The sequence below is a fragment of the Pithys albifrons genome, chromosome 1 (genome assembly GCF_047495875.1).
Source record: "Pithys albifrons albifrons isolate INPA30051 chromosome 1, PitAlb_v1, whole genome shotgun sequence".
NCBI lineage: Eukaryota > Metazoa > Chordata > Aves > Passeriformes > Thamnophilidae > Pithys > Pithys albifrons.
In genome coordinates this window covers 118,716,941-118,732,873 of record NC_092458.1, presented here as the reverse complement: position 1 = coordinate 118,732,873, position 15,933 = coordinate 118,716,941, and the positions used below count along the sequence as shown (strand labels likewise).

The 15,933-nt window shown below is 55.5% G+C and overlaps 1 protein-coding gene across 7 annotated transcripts in view; it reads left to right on the top strand.

Moving 5' to 3' along the window:
* Positions 1–15,933, top strand: part of BCOR (BCL6 corepressor) — an 83,002-nt gene that overhangs the window by 26,103 nt on the left and 40,966 nt on the right. The gene's annotated exons all lie outside the window — the stretch shown is intronic.

Here is a 15,933-nt window from a genome sequence, read left to right as displayed (position 1 = left end):
CTCTTCCCGCCCCCCCCAGCCGGGTTGCCTTCGCGCGCCGGGGTTGCAGTTTATCCCTGGTGCAGTTCTTTGAATTGCTGTCACAAATAGGTGACTCAGAGTTAATTAGGAAGTATGCACCGGATCAATGGGCTCCACAGCTCATTAGTTATTCCCTAGCCTTTTGCAGCGTTGGACCTCCGGCTTCTCGCCCCATATACCCTCCTTAATACGTAACCTGGAGGGCTGGTAGGGACCAGGGAGCACTTCGGGTGAGGGGGGCTGGGTGCGAAGAGGCGTGAAGAATACGGACGTTGAAGTTTCCAGGTTGGGAGGGTGCGTGTAGACGAGTCATCGGGACCCCCCATTGTTTCCCCAACCCCTCCCGCCCCGCCTATCAGACCTTGCCGTCCCTCACGGGCGTGGTGGGCACTCACCCGCCCAGGGTCGGAGGGACGAGCCCGGAATGTTACCAAAACCTAACAGGCACCAAAAAAAAAAAAAGTATGTGTTTATTGGAGCGTACGCTGAGAGAGCAGACAAAATCTCATTTGTCAGGCATGAAGGTGGGTTGTGTGGAAGGCTATAAATATACTGGGGAGGATTGTATCGCGGTCAGTTTTCTGTTCTTCGCCATTTCTAAGGTGAGTGGCGGAGGCTGAGGGACCGGGCAGGGGCTTCTCCTGGTATTGTTTGTCCGTCTGTGATAGATCGGTCTAGACAGCCGCTCAGGCTCCCTGCGAGCTCAGGAACCAGAGCCTGAAAGGGAGAGTGGGGGAGATGGAGAGGAAAAGGTCACAGCGATATTTTTTCTTTTTTTTCCCTCTTTTCTTCCTTTTTTTTTTTTTCGGAGATGGTTGTTAACCCTTAAGGCCGAGAGGGGATCGAGGTTGGCTGCCCCGGCCTGGAAAGATGCGGTAGCAGCAGCGATCGCTGAGATGCTGTCAGAGCCGGAGGGACGAGGCAGCGCTGCCCCGTCCATCTAATGGCTTTATAAGAGATGTTTCCCACAACAGGAAAAGAGTTCACGAGGCGAGTGCCAGATGATTTCGTTCCCAGGAGTTTCCTCTCTCTGGAAACTCCGAGGAGCTCTTGGAGACTGGGTCGGGCAGCCACAGGGCCGGGACAGCTACCGCAGGCCCTCGGGCACAGGGGCGTCGGGGCCCGGAGGTGGGGTGTCCCCTGGGGCTCTCCGCCTCTCGCAGCCCCGCAGTGCCCTCCCTCTTTCCGTGGAAACCCCGCGATGGAGGTTCCCGGCCTGCGGGGGGTGGGGGTGGGGTGAGTTTCTGCGGCCACCTTCAGGTCCCATCAATTTCTGCCCCGCCGATTTGGCGACCTCCACCCCACGGGGCCCCATGTGTTCTCACAGCGTGGAGCAGCCCTCGGCTCGTGTCTGTACAGGCAGGAGCCGGGCGTACCTGCCTCGAGGTGTTTGGAAGCCCACAGGAGCATACACACCTCATGGAGTGTAAGGGCATGTGGAGAGAGGGGTCTGTGTCAAGGCTCGTGTGGGTCGGGGGTTATTTGCAGCTCCTGCGTTCATGTGTGCTTCCTTTTGTGCTTGAGACGTCCTCGGTGGATGAGATGCGATCCTGGCGTGCAAGCCTTGGGCGGTACAGATTAAAAGCAGTTAAGGCTTTAGAGCAATAGATAAAAGCTGGTTTTGTTGGATTCGCTTGCAGCGCAGACCATTCCCATCCCTCTTTGTCTGAGCCCTGGTTCCGGGCGCTAGAGCCTTATTGGAAATGCTCCCAAGCAGTCCGCGCAGCCAGGGCAGCAGGCAGCTCAGCGCTTATTTACACGTCACATCTAAATACATCTCTAATTAGATAGAAGCAACGCCGGAAATGGCAGATTTGTTGCATATCTAATAGAGACCAGTGCAAACAGACGCAGCAGGGTTTCCCTCTCTTTTCCACCACATTCCCCCCAAAAACCCCTCACCATCAAGACCAAGCCAGTAATCTGAGAGCAAACAGAAATGACTTCTCCCGTTTGAGTGCATTATGAACCACATTGGCAAATGTGTCTAATATTTAAAGCAATACTTAGGATGTGTGAGCTGAATGCCCAAATATGGACTGGGTCTTGAAACAATACTGGTGCCTTGGCTTTATTCCTGTGCTGGTGGACAATTCAGGCTTTGTGTCACACACTGTATCTGCCTTTACCAAGATGTGCCAAGAGCTGCAGCTTCTCAGGCAGTTCAAAATAGTCATCCCTTTTACCTCCTCTTCCTCTACCCCAAGATAATTCACTTTTTTCAAGATGGATGAAGACAAGGTCCCCTAAAGCAACTGAGCTTCAGGGGTTCCTGTACAGTCTATGCAAGCAAACTTTCTGGATCTGTGCAGCTGCAAGACTGCACTAAGTTGCTGACATGCTTTTGTGTCTCCGTTTGTGGAGAAAATGGACGCAGGCCACCACAGCCCAAAATAATGAGTGCTGCACATACCAAAGTAGTCTTGGCAATTTGTGGCTGTCGTTTACAAGGTCTCTCAACTTTGACTGAAGAGTGGCCCCTGCAAAGACAGGCAAAAGGCCTGCTCCATTCCGGTCGTAGCTCTAGCAGCCACGTTGCTCTCAGAGTAAATATAGCTTGGAGTAAATCAGTGCTTGGTATGGAGGACAGGTGATCTGTGATTTCTTCATGTCTTGACAGAAGTCTGGGCTTTGGCTGCACCATAGTTGGGTTGCACGGGTGATGTGTGATGCACTGTCTTTTCCCTCAAACACCACAAATAGATCAACAGTTTTAGTGCAAGCTTAGAGCAGCATGAAGCTGAGTTTAATACTTCCTCGTTAGGCTGATGTTGCTTTAGAAATAACTGATGGCCTGAGTGGGCCTGCTCCCCTGTTTTTGGTTTTGCAATAACCTGATCAGTGGCATGGAGAGCTGGACTCACCCCTGTTAACTCTGCTGAGCAGCGCTGGCTGGCTGCATCGCCTGTGTGTGCCGGAGGCAGTGCGGAGGCTCGGACTGCAGGCAGGGGGAGTTCCCCTGGCCGTGAGCAGATCCCGTTAATCCTCTGGCCTTTCAGGGAACCAACCGGCTTACAGCCGCCGCTGCTCCGAAGCGACCTTTCCCTCTGACCCGACCCGCTCAGGTCCCCAGGCTGCGGTGGGCAGGGATGTCTCTGCCAGGGGAGTGCATCCTTCGTAGGGGGTTCTCCGGAGCAGGCAGCCAAAGCTCCTTTGAATGGCTGAGCAGATAAGGCGGGGATGGAAAGGAGGAGGCCAAGAACTCCTTGCAAATGTGGCTTTAGGAAAGTTCTGCTGCTTTTCAACAGGGAATTCAGTTTTCCTTGTTTGCTGGACAGCAGTTCTTGGCTGAGCAGATACTTTTTTTCCCTTCCTCTATTCCACTGCTAGAAAAGTTAGCGAGTGAGAGCACACCTCTGTACCCGCCCGCCTGTTTTCTGCAACTGTTGTCGGAATTACTTGGGACTCTCCCTTCACTCTGTGTACCCCAAACCTACCTCATGAGCTGACAAATTTGATGCTGTGTGATTAGACATGCACGGAAGTCCGCTTGGAGAAGATCCTGACAGCATGAAACATAATTTGTGATCTGAAAGACAGTTTCCAGTATAATCTCATTATGCACCACAGACTCCCGGTGTTATTTTGTAAAAGGCGGACAATGATCAATTTACATTGACCTAGGGCTGGGCGAGCTTTTAGATGGTAATTGCCGTATTGATTTGCATGCAAAAAGAAGACCTGCTAAAATTAAAGACCGGAAGCTAAATTAAACTAAATTTATTGTCTATGTGCAAACTAAAAGACTTGTTAAATTCTAGGGTAGACTTGGAAAGCTATGAAATTGAGAGAAACATGATTCTCATCCTGATCACTCAGGAAAATGAATCTACTTGATGGAGACTGGGACTGCAAAGACCCCATTGTGAGCAGAGGCACACAAGGCAGGGCTGTTCCATGTAAGCTCTGACTCCCTAAACAATCGGAGAACAAAATATCTCCTCTCTCCAATGAAAATCTCAGCCTGAATGTTGGGATTGTCGTGCTAAGGAAAACAAAGCTTTATTTGGATAAGACAATTAAAGTGGAAAGCGCAGAATCCACCAGCCACACTGGGAATGGCTCATATAAAGAGCTGAGTCTGTTCAGTAGAGCACAGGGGAAAGGGGGAGGTTTTGAGGCTGTGCTCCGTGACCGAGCCTGCACCGGGAAAGCCTGGCATTGTGCTTCCTCTGCCCGCTCCTTGGCCAGGAGGGGCGAGAGTGCTCCCAGCAAACATGCTCTCCTTTTTGTGGCTCCTGCTGTCCTCAGGGCAATCTCCCATGTCCAGGAGCTGCACCAACACAGCGTTGTGTGCAGGGTCATTCCCCATGCACCTCTAGATGGCCCACAGTGGGTTGCAGTCTGCCAGTCAGACTGTTCTTTCTCAGAATGTGTTTTGGTTTTCGTTTTCAGCTGGAGTAGCTTTTGCCCTTGCCTCAAGTGCTCATTTAGTTCTTGGGAATACCTAACCTAGAGTTCTTGTATGTCTTTCAGTATTTGCATATTACAAGACATTTGCGCCTATATCCACTGTTATAAAGGTTAGAATTCTACCTTCATGGAAGTATTGGAGTAGCTGGTACTTGCCACAGTTGATAGGAAAGAGGAATACACTTGTACTTGAACAGAGAACAGACTCCATGCCTGGGGCAGTCCTGGTGGCTGTCCTTGTGCTTATGTGGACCAGGTGCCTTGGGGCTGCCTGTCCCTCACCCACTGCTGTGTTTCCCCTGCATTCCCCAGCAGTGGGTGGCATTGTAGCTGGGAGTCTCTTGGAGGGTTGAGAGATCTTTGTGGGCCTGGTTTAGTCATGGCTTGAGTATGGCATTTGCCTATGATGACAGGTAGGGACAGAGAAGTGAACCGCATATTCTCAGCTCTCCTTGAAATTCACAGAGAAATTGTTAACGGCACAAGAAGGGATGGGCTGAGCTCCTCTTCTAAGTGTAAATTCCCTCCCTGAGCCAAACTTTCTCCGTGTGAAAGCTCCCAGCTATGGAGAGATCCTGCAGGGATCTCTGATCCCCAGGCAATCCCCTTTGCTCCCACGCCTCAGTGTGCTGGGCTGTGCTCTAAGCCTGCAGCTTGCCCACAGCAGTAGGAGGCTGAGCTGGGTGTTGTGAAAAGCCCTTCCCACAATCTGTGGTCCTCCAGGCTCACCTTGCTCTGGCCTGGCCATGCTCCCTGTGCAGTGTTTTCCTTTCCTCCCATTTCAGTAGCCTGGCACAAAGTGGATTAGCAAAGTCCCGTGCAGAATTAAGAAGCCCAGTGTGAAGTTATGTGGAGCTCTGCCTGGAGGACTGGCCTGCCTTCCCCCACAGACTTCCTGTGCTGTGCTGTGCTTTGCTGTGCCATGGCAGTCCAGGACCTGTCAGCAGGGGTGAATGCTTCCTGGGGTCTCCACACTGCACTGCGTGAGGAGACAAATAGCTCTTGGCTAAAGTTGGGAGCAGCAGGGGAAGCCGGAACAATACTTGCAAGCAGGAAGTGATCTCCCAGGGTAAACGTTTTAATGGAAGTGTAACCTGGCATTGCACAAAAACCCAACCCAGGGCGGCTGCTGCCAGCTGGGGAGGATGCAGGGCTTGAGGAGATGCGTGGGAGGCTGTGCCGTGCAGTGCCAGGGGCGCCCACAGCGGAGCTGTGCGTGCGGAGCTGGAGGCGGCTGCGGTGCGGCCTGCCCTGAGCAGGTGGCTGAAGGTTGTCTTATTTTAGCTACAGAAATATCTCTCTAGATCCATTACTGTGAGATCTCGTTTGCAATAAACTGTCTTGGCTCCCCTCTTTATACAAATTGCTGGTATGAAAGAAAACCTAGCCTATATGCATGGAGGCAGATATGAGCTACTGAGATCAGGTTTCCTACTGAGCTCCCGGAGGAGAAGTCAGCATTTGATTGAAGCTACACTTGGTTCTTGGTTCCCAGGGGACAGCAGCCCTGAAACACGAGAGCCCTCCCTCCTTTTTTCCCCCCTTCTCTCTCTTCTTCCTCTAAAAGCCTTTGTGCTGAAAGAGCCTCAGTAGGCACGAATTGCCCATCTCACAAGACTGTGTTGCAGCCTTTGCTGACATTGTTCTGTTAGCAGTGGTTTTTACCAGGCCAGCAGATTTCTAGCTACGTATACGCAATGAATAGTCGATGATACTGACCTGTGAGTACATACCAGCATCTTTGGTCAGTGAATCAGATTCAGAAGTCGATTGGAGACTTACCACATTGGTGTGAAGCACCTCACCTGCCTGGGGAGTGCTGCCCTTTGGCAGGAGTCAGGCCAAGATGGAGACATGCTTCCAATAAAATCAGCTGTTTTTCCTTACTGGTACTGGCTGCCAAACTGCATATAGGTACCTAGAAAGTTAACTCCAGCAGCCTCTTCATGAGTCTGTGTGGGACACAAATTTCAGAGAAAGTTCTTGTGTCTTGGTTTTCCCTTAAGGATGCATAATTTGGGTAATGTGAGGAGTCAGACTGGGCACAGAAAAGGTTGCCTCGAACAGAATTATTTTCCCTTTGCTTCTGCAAAGTAAATTCCACCTATCCTCTAACTTTGCTGCTGATGTAAAAGTAAGTAAGGGCAGGGAAAGAGGTATGAGGATTTACATTCAAATTCCAGCTGTGCCCAACAAAAGGCCCACTGAGAGAGTGTGCAGTGCACTTCTTTGCTGCCAGCTGGTTGTATCGTGAGGGAAGCTGGAGTCGTGCTTTAGGTTATTGGCATGTTTTTCTCCCCTTGCCTTACGAGGGAAAGGGCTGACCTTGGTGGAAGCGCGTCTCGGCCGACCGGCTGCGCGGAGGGGCCGAGGCCGCGGCGGGTTGCGGGTTCACCCCCCGGGGCAGGGGTGGCGGAGGGGCCCCTCGGCGGGAGGTTCGCTGCCGTAGCAGGTCGGACGCTGCCGCCGGCGGCTCCGTGCGAGGCGGCCGGGCAGGGACTGGGGAGAGCCCGACTTTGGCGGGGAAGGGCTGCTCGGGGGCGCGCCGCGGGGGCGAGCTCGCCGTGTGCCGCGGGGCGCCACGCAGCTGCAGGCGCGGCTTTTCCCGGCGACAGCGGGGTTCCCCCTCGCCCTTCCCAAAAGCCAGACTGAGAGCTCAAGTTCTGACTGAAGGCGTTTCGTCGGCGTGAGTGCTGACTGGAAAACCCTCTCCGCTCTGGGGGAGAGCCCCGCGGTGCTCGGGGCCCCGCGGTGCTCTGGACCCCGCCGGCACAGCATTGGCGGAGCAGCACCTCCAGCCCCGGCCCGCAGAAACCCCCCGGAGCAGCGCGGCTCCCCCTGGCCAGCCCCCGGGAACAAGCACGTTTCTGGCCCCTGGGCGCGGGGGAGGTGGGTAGAGGGTGTTCCTTGTTTCGAATAAACCAGCTGCAGTAGTTGATGGTAAGGCAATGAAGGCAGACACAATGCTGCTGTTGTTGGTTTGATCTCTAACTGGGGATTGTTAGCCTGGGTTTAACTCTGTGGCAAGGAGCGGGGAGCAGGGGGAAGGCGAAGGCTGTTTACAGCCAGTGCAAATAATGTGACAGCTGTTGGAGCGCGAAAAGCCCGCGCCTCGCCGGCACTCGCACACAAAAGCTCTCGCTGCGGCCGGAGCGGCTCCGGGGCCGCCCCGCCGCTCCCGGAGGCACCGCCCGGCGCCCTGGGGCTCCGCGGGCATCTCCGGGCTGCGGAGGGGTACCCTGCCTCGCTCCCCAGACGCCCGCCGCGTCGCTTCAGCGAACGCCGCTGGGCGGGGAGAAGAGTCTCCCCCACCTCCTCCGACCCCCCTTTCCTCCTCCGCTTGATTTACAAGCGCAAGGAGGCAGCGGGAGGAGCGGCCGGCTCCGTGCCCGGCCCCGGCGCTGGGAAATCCCTCCCGGCGGCGGGTTTGTGCCGGACCCGGTGACTTTGCAGGAGCGGCGCGCGAGACGTTCCGGCAGCCCTGCGGGAGGAGAGGGCAGCCGCGCTCCGAGCCGCCGCTGGCCTCGGGCACGGTGTGGTGCGGTGGCTGGCAGCGTGTTTTCCTCCCAAACACGTGTAGGCAGAAGAGAAGTTGTCATCGCTTGAGATGGCAGTACGCGACCCCTGATAACCTGGACGTGCAGGGACCCCTGGAGTAGGTCTTCAGTGAAAAACTCTTCGTGCATAAATTGCCTGAGCGGCTGTTTTCTGCTCAAAGCCTCTTCTACCTAAGCCCCTCGGTTTGTCGTCTGAACGTAGGATATAAAATGCTGTCTGTTCTTGAAGTTTGCTCTGTTACCCAGAGTGATCTCCTCCTGGTCCTTTCAGAAGAGCCTCTGGAAAGTCAAGGGAACTTGGAGAACTGGGTTCTGGCCTATATTTGTACTTGACATAATTTCGCTACCTGCGAGAATCGCTGTTTTATATAGTAAGTGACCTCCACATACTATGGTCTTTTTGATGAGGCGGCCCTGTGGTGGAAAGCAGGTAAGAAGGGGAGGTGTTTATTTCCTCCCTCACCCCCCTGTTAGTCGATGGGTTGTCTTTATCTATTTCTCTCCAGGCAATCTATTATTTTTTTTTCTCTTTTGGCCTTGGACTGTCCCCTTGGTCCTTTATGGATTACGCTGTGCTATTAGTGGCAAAAGTACACCAGTAGTCATTCAACAATTTTAGCATCAATTCCTATAAACTGGTGTTTTATATGACAAGTGCCATTTTTCTGCAAGAATACTGCTTGCGAAACTAGTTTCGCCTTGGAGCAAAGGCGGAAAGATAAACAAGCCTGCATAGCCAAAACACTTGCATAGCCAAAACACTGGCAATCGCTGCTTCCTTCCAAATCTTTTAAAGTCACGGAGCAGTATTTTCAGGATTATGCTGCTGCCTCTGAGGAGGGAATGTCGCCGGCGTTAAAAAAAAAAAAAAGCTAATGCAAATTAGAGAAAAATAATTTTCTTTCAGCGATATGCAATGTATTAGTCACTTGTTATCATGCTTAGAGGCAGACCTCATTTGCGCGTCTGCCAACTCGTTCACATCTGCTCAGAGCTGTTCAGGGCATTTTAACCTTGGCGGTGTCGTGTCGTAGTCCCACGGATCAAGAACGAGTAATTAAAGCTTTAAGCAGCAGCAAAAAATTCATAGCCGCCCATCTGCATCGCAGTTGATTCGCTGCTTTGTTTCGGTGCGAAGCGCCGGGATGGGAAGGCAGGGCCGGCGGCGGCCTCCGTTCTGCCCTCTTCTCCGTCGGGGTTCTGCCGCCACGGGCAACTTTGTGTCCTTTTTATTTTTTTCCTTTTTCTTACTTTTTAAAAAAAATTATTAATATAATTTCTTACGGGAAAACTGAACGTTGCTGTTGGGTTTCCTTTTCTTCCCTCCCCGGTGTTCTCCGCACGCCGAGACGAGCGGTGCTTGGCGCTGGCTGTGCCCACCCTGGACATTGTCCCCTAAAGGGTCTGGATAAGGTGATGTGAAGTCGGGACAGGGAGTTACAGAGACGTTTAGTCGAGGTGCTCGTAATGCAGCTTTCGTAAGCGAGGACTCGTCAGCGCTTTCCAGAAGTGCTCGGGAAAGCGTTTCCCATTAAAGAGAAACGTTAGCGCCATAAACCCCGACATAAACTTTGGGGCGAGGCTAATTTTTATGCATTGTTCAGCAGAAACCGAGCTGTTTGTTTGTTTGTTGTTGGGACGAGGAGGAAGTAATTAAAAAAAAGAGGAAAAAGCTCCAACTTCCCCAAGCACTTTTTCTTACATACGGCCGGTGAGGGTCCCCGTGTCCCGAGCCCGGCCCCGCCGTGCCTGTGCAGACAAAGCCCTGCGGGGAGCGGGAGGTTTCCAGGCCGGCCTCGCTCGGTAAAACGAGAGACGGAGGCACCTAAGTTTAATATTTCCCTGTTGTGCCCCGGCCATTTGCTGCATGAGGCGCAGAGCCGACGTCCCTCGGCGGGGCTGCGGGGAGGGAGGGGAGGTGCTGCGAGGAGCGGAGGGAGCCGCGCCCCATCCATCAGCCCCGCGAAGCTGTTGCTCCGTAAATGAGGCAACCACAGGCCCTGTCAGCCGCAGTTATGCAAAATGAAGTCGACCGTGATCAATATCTCCCAACGTCCCCGACGGATGCGTGGGGGGGCCGCCCCGCCCAGCGTGCCGCGCTGGGGAGCGATGTGCCGGGGTGGCCGGAGGGAAACCAAGGGCGTACGTCCCATTAATCACTCCACCCCCCGGGGGTGCGGTGGGGGCTGGGGGAAGGAAACGGGGGGCCGTGCTCTGGTATTTCTGCAAGGTTAAGACTGCGGAAGTGAGCGCAGGCCTTCTCCCAACTCTGTCGCAGGAGCGATGGGACATTTGTATTCATTGTTGTGGGGGTTCTCCCCCATCGCCTCTTAAGTTTCCCGAGCTACTGGAGCAGGGGGGGCTCGGTGGAGCTCGGCTAATGGCGAGCCCGTGGCGCTGCACTCGCCCAGCCTCCCGCGGTCGAACAATGGGGGACGAGTGGGGGGGAATGGGGCTGGCTTGGTGGTATTTTCCTTTTTTTTTCTTCCTCCCCACCACGGCCCCCTTTCTTTTTTTCTTTCTATCCCCCTCCTGGAAAGCAAAAGCCATACGGAATAAAGGCAACAATGAAGGGCTCCCGGGTTGCCGAGTGCGCGGCGGGTTAATGGGCTGGGGGGAGGTGGGGGGGGGGGGGGGAGCAGGCCTGCACTTTTCCTTCCCCGCGCCGGGAATGCGGCCTTAAATTACCTGAAATTCACATTTCTGCCTGGCCCGTGGTGCGTGGGTGTGTGTGCTTGCGTGTGTGTGTGTCCGTCCCTCTCCCACTGCTGCCGCTGCTCCTCCTGCGCAGCCCGAGCTCGGCTGCTGCCTGTTGTCTCTGGCAGCAGCAGCGGAAACCTCGCTCCCGTGCGCGTGTGTGCGAGTGAGTGAGCGTATGTGTGTCTGTGTGTGTGTGTGTCTAAAATGGCGCGGATGGCCTGGGTAGGGAGATGCCGCGGCGGATGGGCGAAGGAGGGAGCCCAGGCTCTCGCCGGGGGGTCCCGTCTGCGCGGGAGCCCGGGGGTTCCTGCGACTGAGCCAGTTTGCGGCTCTCTCCCTCCTCCAATACCGCCTCCTCCGGCTGCCTTGTTCCCGGCACGGCCAGAGCGGCGGCAGGAATCCCCCGGCCCCCCCGGAGTGAGCAGCCCGCCCGCCACCGCGGCGTGCCCTGGTTGGGGGGACGGAGACATCGCCCGCGCCGGAGGGAGGGCCGCGGGGGCGGGCGCTGTAGTGGTGGTGCGGAGCTGCCAGTGCAGTGGAGGGGGCCGTGTTCCCCGCGAATCCCTGGGAAATCCTTCATGCAGTGATGCCTCAAAGTTGGGTACCAGCCGCCTCGCCTCAGCGCGTTGTGTGTGTGGGAGCCTTTGCAGTCTCTCTGTCGCACTCCTTCGATGTGTTTTAATCGGAGGGAGTGGGGGAGGGGAATCGGGATTGGAGCGAGTGCCCCGCAATGCAAATATCCCGTAACCTTCAGATCTGGCCATCGCCGTGTTCCGAGGCAGCCTTGGCCCTCCAAGGTAGCCTTGGCCCCCAGGGCGCACCGGCGAGTGATCTAGGGGTCCCGGTCTTCCCCCAGGCCTCCGCGGCAGGCCAGTGCCGTGTGGACTCCGGGAGAAGGCAGCCAGGGTTATTTGAAGGATCGCCAGCCATTTTAACTTTCCCTCATTGCCCTCCTCACCCGTCCCCTTCCCCAGTTCCTAGGCTTATCATTAATTGAAAACTTCCCCCCCCCCCCCTTTTTTGACTGCCGCCGGCGCTGAGAGCGATGCGATGATTCGCCTCGCAGCATATGGGAAAAGGGGAACGCGCCGCTGCCGCTACGGCGCAGCGCTGTCTGTGCAGGGTCCAGGGCGTGACGGAGGGGGCGCGGGGGCCGCCGCTCCCTCGGGCCGCCCCCGCTGGAGCCCCGCTGCGGGCGGGGGTGTCTCCGTCGGGCCGGAGCCTGGCGCAGCTCGGGGTAGCGGTGCCCGGGGCGGGCAGGATGCCCCGCTGGTGCGGGTGCTGGTGCGGGTGTTGACGCTGGCTCGGCGGCACGGCTGCCCTCGGTCGGCTCCGCCGCGTCGTGTTTACACGGCAGAAAGTCCCGGTCGCTGCTCGACACGTGACGCTGTGGGAGCCGCGGGGGGGAGGGGGGGGGGGGAAACACTGGGGACACAGAAACGAAGGAGGTAGCTGCGGCAGGAGCCTTAAAATAGACGCAGACCCCTTTGCGCTGCCTGCACGCTGCCTAAACCGAGATGCACTACTGTCGTGCATGACTCAATATGTATTTTAAATCGGTTTAGCGATCTCGCTGGCGCATTGTGCTTAGCTTTATGGTTAAATGAAATGCCACACGTCCCGGGTAAAGGTCAAACTTCTTCTCTAATCCGCGGATCCGTGCGGCGGCTACTTAGTCTGAAGCTTCCTCCTCTGGTTTACAAAACGTGTCACTAGCGGTGATGCCGTGTGGAGATTGCAAAAAATAACCAACACTACTTTTAATTTTTTTTTATATTTATGTATATATGAAAAGCGCAGCCAACCCTGTTCTTTAAACACTTGTCTAGTATTAGATCGCTGGTTGCTGCCAGAGCTTTATACGGCCCATTGTAAACGGTGCAGCAATACGGTGTCTCTAAAGCCTCCTTTCTAGCCGTGGAACGGTTCGTTGTTTTCGTAACTCGTAAATATGTAAGTCGGAGGTACAAGATAAACGAGGTACCTAAACACACTCATAAGCATCAGCCTGTATTTAAGCTTATAAATACCGTGCGAGAGCTGCCCTTTAAATCAAGCTCCAGATGAACGGAGCTGAGGGCTAATCGAAGTAGATCGCTACGAGTCCCTGATTGCTTTTCACTTCTCTCTCAGGGATTTTCACAAATCTAGAAATGATCCTTGCACTGGCCTGGAACCGGGCGGCGGGGGGAGGTGATGTGGGGGACGGATCAGAGCCGCGTAATTTATAGCATCATTTTTAATATCCGAAAGGCCCTGTTGTTTGCCGAAGCGCCTGCCGCTCCGTTGGTGCCATCGGCGCTCGCAGAGGTTTTTTTTTTGTACTCCGCGCAGCCCTCCCCGCCGGCTGCCGCTGCGCTGCCGCTGCCGGCTCCGTGGCTTGTGCAGTGGAAACTGGCGGGCTGCCAGGCGGAGCTCGGAGGTGGAAAAGAGTAAAGGCGCCAAAAGGGAACTCGTGCGCCGCTGCAATTCTCCTCCCGCCCCGCTTCCTGGCTCACTGCAGCCAGCGGCCCCGCCGGGCTTCCTCCGACCCCCCCCGCCAGCCTTCACCCCTTCCCTCCCCGCTGAGACTTTCACCTCTCAAACTCGCCGCCGGGCACCTCGGGGTCACGAGGTTGGGGGGGAGGGGGCAAGAGGAGGCTGCTCTCGCCCGGGTGGCGATGCCATCCCCTCCTATTTCCCCCGGAGACGCGGAGAAGCGGAGTCTTCCTCCTCCTCCTTCTCCCCTTCCCCGCGGGCATCGGGTTTTTCTCGTTTCCACGCCAGGAGCCTGTTAACAAAACTTTGCTGCTGCTGGCGTCAATGGCTGCCAAAAGTCTGTTGACGTTGCGAGGGAGACCCAAACGTTTCCCTTTTTAATCAGCGCGGTGTGTGTCTGTGCCTGCCTCTGCGGCGCGGGGTCGGCAGAGCGCGGGCAGCGTGGGGCGTGTAGTTCCCGGCAGGGCTCGGCTCGGCTCGGCTCGGCACGGCACCCCGGGAGGCAGGTTAGTGCTTGCAGGCGCTTCTCACAACTGGTTTCACACGGCGGCATCGCTGCGGAACGGCGTGTGCGTTGCGCGTCTCACATCAACCCCCCCCCAACAGCCCCGCGCCTCCCTCCCTCCCTCCCTCCTCCGTGCATCACTGTCTATATTTAGCCGCAAATGGCTTTATCGGCCAGACACCTCCCGGAGGAAATGCCGTGAGCGCTCCGGCTGCCGAGCCTCGGTCCGCGCCCCGCCGTGCTGCGCAGCGGGGGCAGCCGGGGGGGCTGCGGCGCCCTGGAGCGCGCTGACGGTGGCCCGGTGGGTGACGGGCGGGGAGGACGAGGAGGAGGGAGGGAGGGAGGAAAAGAGAACCGTGTCCTCGGTTTTCTCCGTGCGCTGGGGCGCTCAGCCTGCCGTCGAGGTTGCATAACGGGGCCGGCTGTGCCCGCCCCCGCGGAAGCAGAGTATAAATAGGTGCGGTGCCCCCTCACGCCCCCGCCGTCGTCGCTCCAGCGCAGAGGGTTTGAGGAGCTGCTGGCGTTTGGCCGAGCCGCTGGAGTCCCCTGCGAGCCAGCATCCCCGACGGGCAGCTCCTGTGGGGAGAGAGAGGAGGGGCAGGGACGGGGTGTGCGAAGAGTTAAAAGTGTGCTGCTTGTTGCAATGAAATTATGGCTGTCAGTGGCGCCGCTGCTCGTTCAGCAGACCTCCACTTTTAAACAGTTCACAAGAAGTTCATCAGGGCGGCGATGATTATAACTGCACACAGGCGCACCCAGGGTGGACAGCAACAAGGAGCGGCTTTGGGGAAGGTGCTGGCGGCCCATCAGGGGTGTGGGCTCTGACCTGCCCAGAGGCTCCAGGACATCCCACCACCTCCCTGCAACCTGGCGGGCTTTGCCCTTGGTCTGGTGGTGGTGATGGGATATGGGGCCTCCAGATTACCCACTGCAGCTGGGGAAGCTCTCGGCCCTCCATGCAACTTCAGCGTTTCGCTATCTGCACGTGTCAGGGGATTGATGGGCTCTAATTCAGGCACAGAGCCTTATCTTAATGATACACTTCCACCGAGGAAACCAGGCGGGTACCAGGCAGGCACAGGCGAGAAGCAGCGTGGGTTGAACTCACGTGGCCCCAGGGGAAAAGGGGGCACAGGGAGCAGGGCCATATGCCACCGAGACTCTTCTCAGAGCCAGTGTCCGTCTCCCACAGATGAGGCAGCACACCGGGTGGCTACTAACCTTACATAAAACCCTAAATCACTCTCTCCATGCTGCTGCTGCCTCTATTGAAAATATTATGAGCGGCACATCTGGAAACCAGTAAATCTGTCCAGAAAGCGTCTTTCCAGTGAAATAACTCCTTTTGAATGATAGCGCGGTATCAAATCTCCACGGATTTTTGTTTCCTCACAGCGATTTGTGCGGACTTCATTAGGGAAAGCTAACCGTTGTGGAGAGAGGAGGGTCAACATGCTGTTTCATTAATATACATTTGTTCCAGACGTGGAGTTTTGCACAAAAGGCCTCTCTGAGGGGAGAAGAAAGTGTTGGGGAACAAGGCTTTCCTGCCGTTTCAGTTCTTAAACCTCTCTGAACGTGTGTGAAGTATTGTGTTAAAGGCCCAATCTGGGCTTCTTCCCCATTAAATACCAAAGTGATCATTTGCATATTTTGTAGCCTGACAAAGGAAATGAGTTTGCTGGAGAAGCATGGACGCTTTGGGAGAAGTTTAGGCATTAAACTCCCAGTGGTCAATCGCCTGTTACTGGCTTGAGTGTGTGTGTGTGTGTGTGTGTGAAAAAGGAGTATCATGCCTCCTGCTTAAAGGCTTCTATTTTTGTGAGAGAGGAAGAGCTGAGGGATATCCTGTGCATTAAAGGCTCCCCCTACTTATTAACCCAGCATTTAGCAGCAGGATGCAGGCTGAAGCTCAGTCAAAAGAAACGACTCAACCTCCGAAGAGCAATTAAAATCTTGCACTGGAATAAATCATGCACCGCGATAATCCTGTTAATAAAACGCAGCTTGTCCTGACACTTCGCTCATGCCGCAAACTAGAATTTAATGCGAGCGGAGGTGGCATTAGGCAAGGTAGAGGGAAGGAAAAGTCTTTCCCTCTCTGCCACTGGACGCGAGTATGTGGTTACCTTTCACCTGCCTCTCCGGCTGCACATGGTGCCGATCCTCTTGGACTGCTAATACTTCTCCAGTGAGCCCGCTAATGATTTCTTTCCCTGGAGTGAGCAGGCATCATTGAATTACTGAGAGCACTCGCAG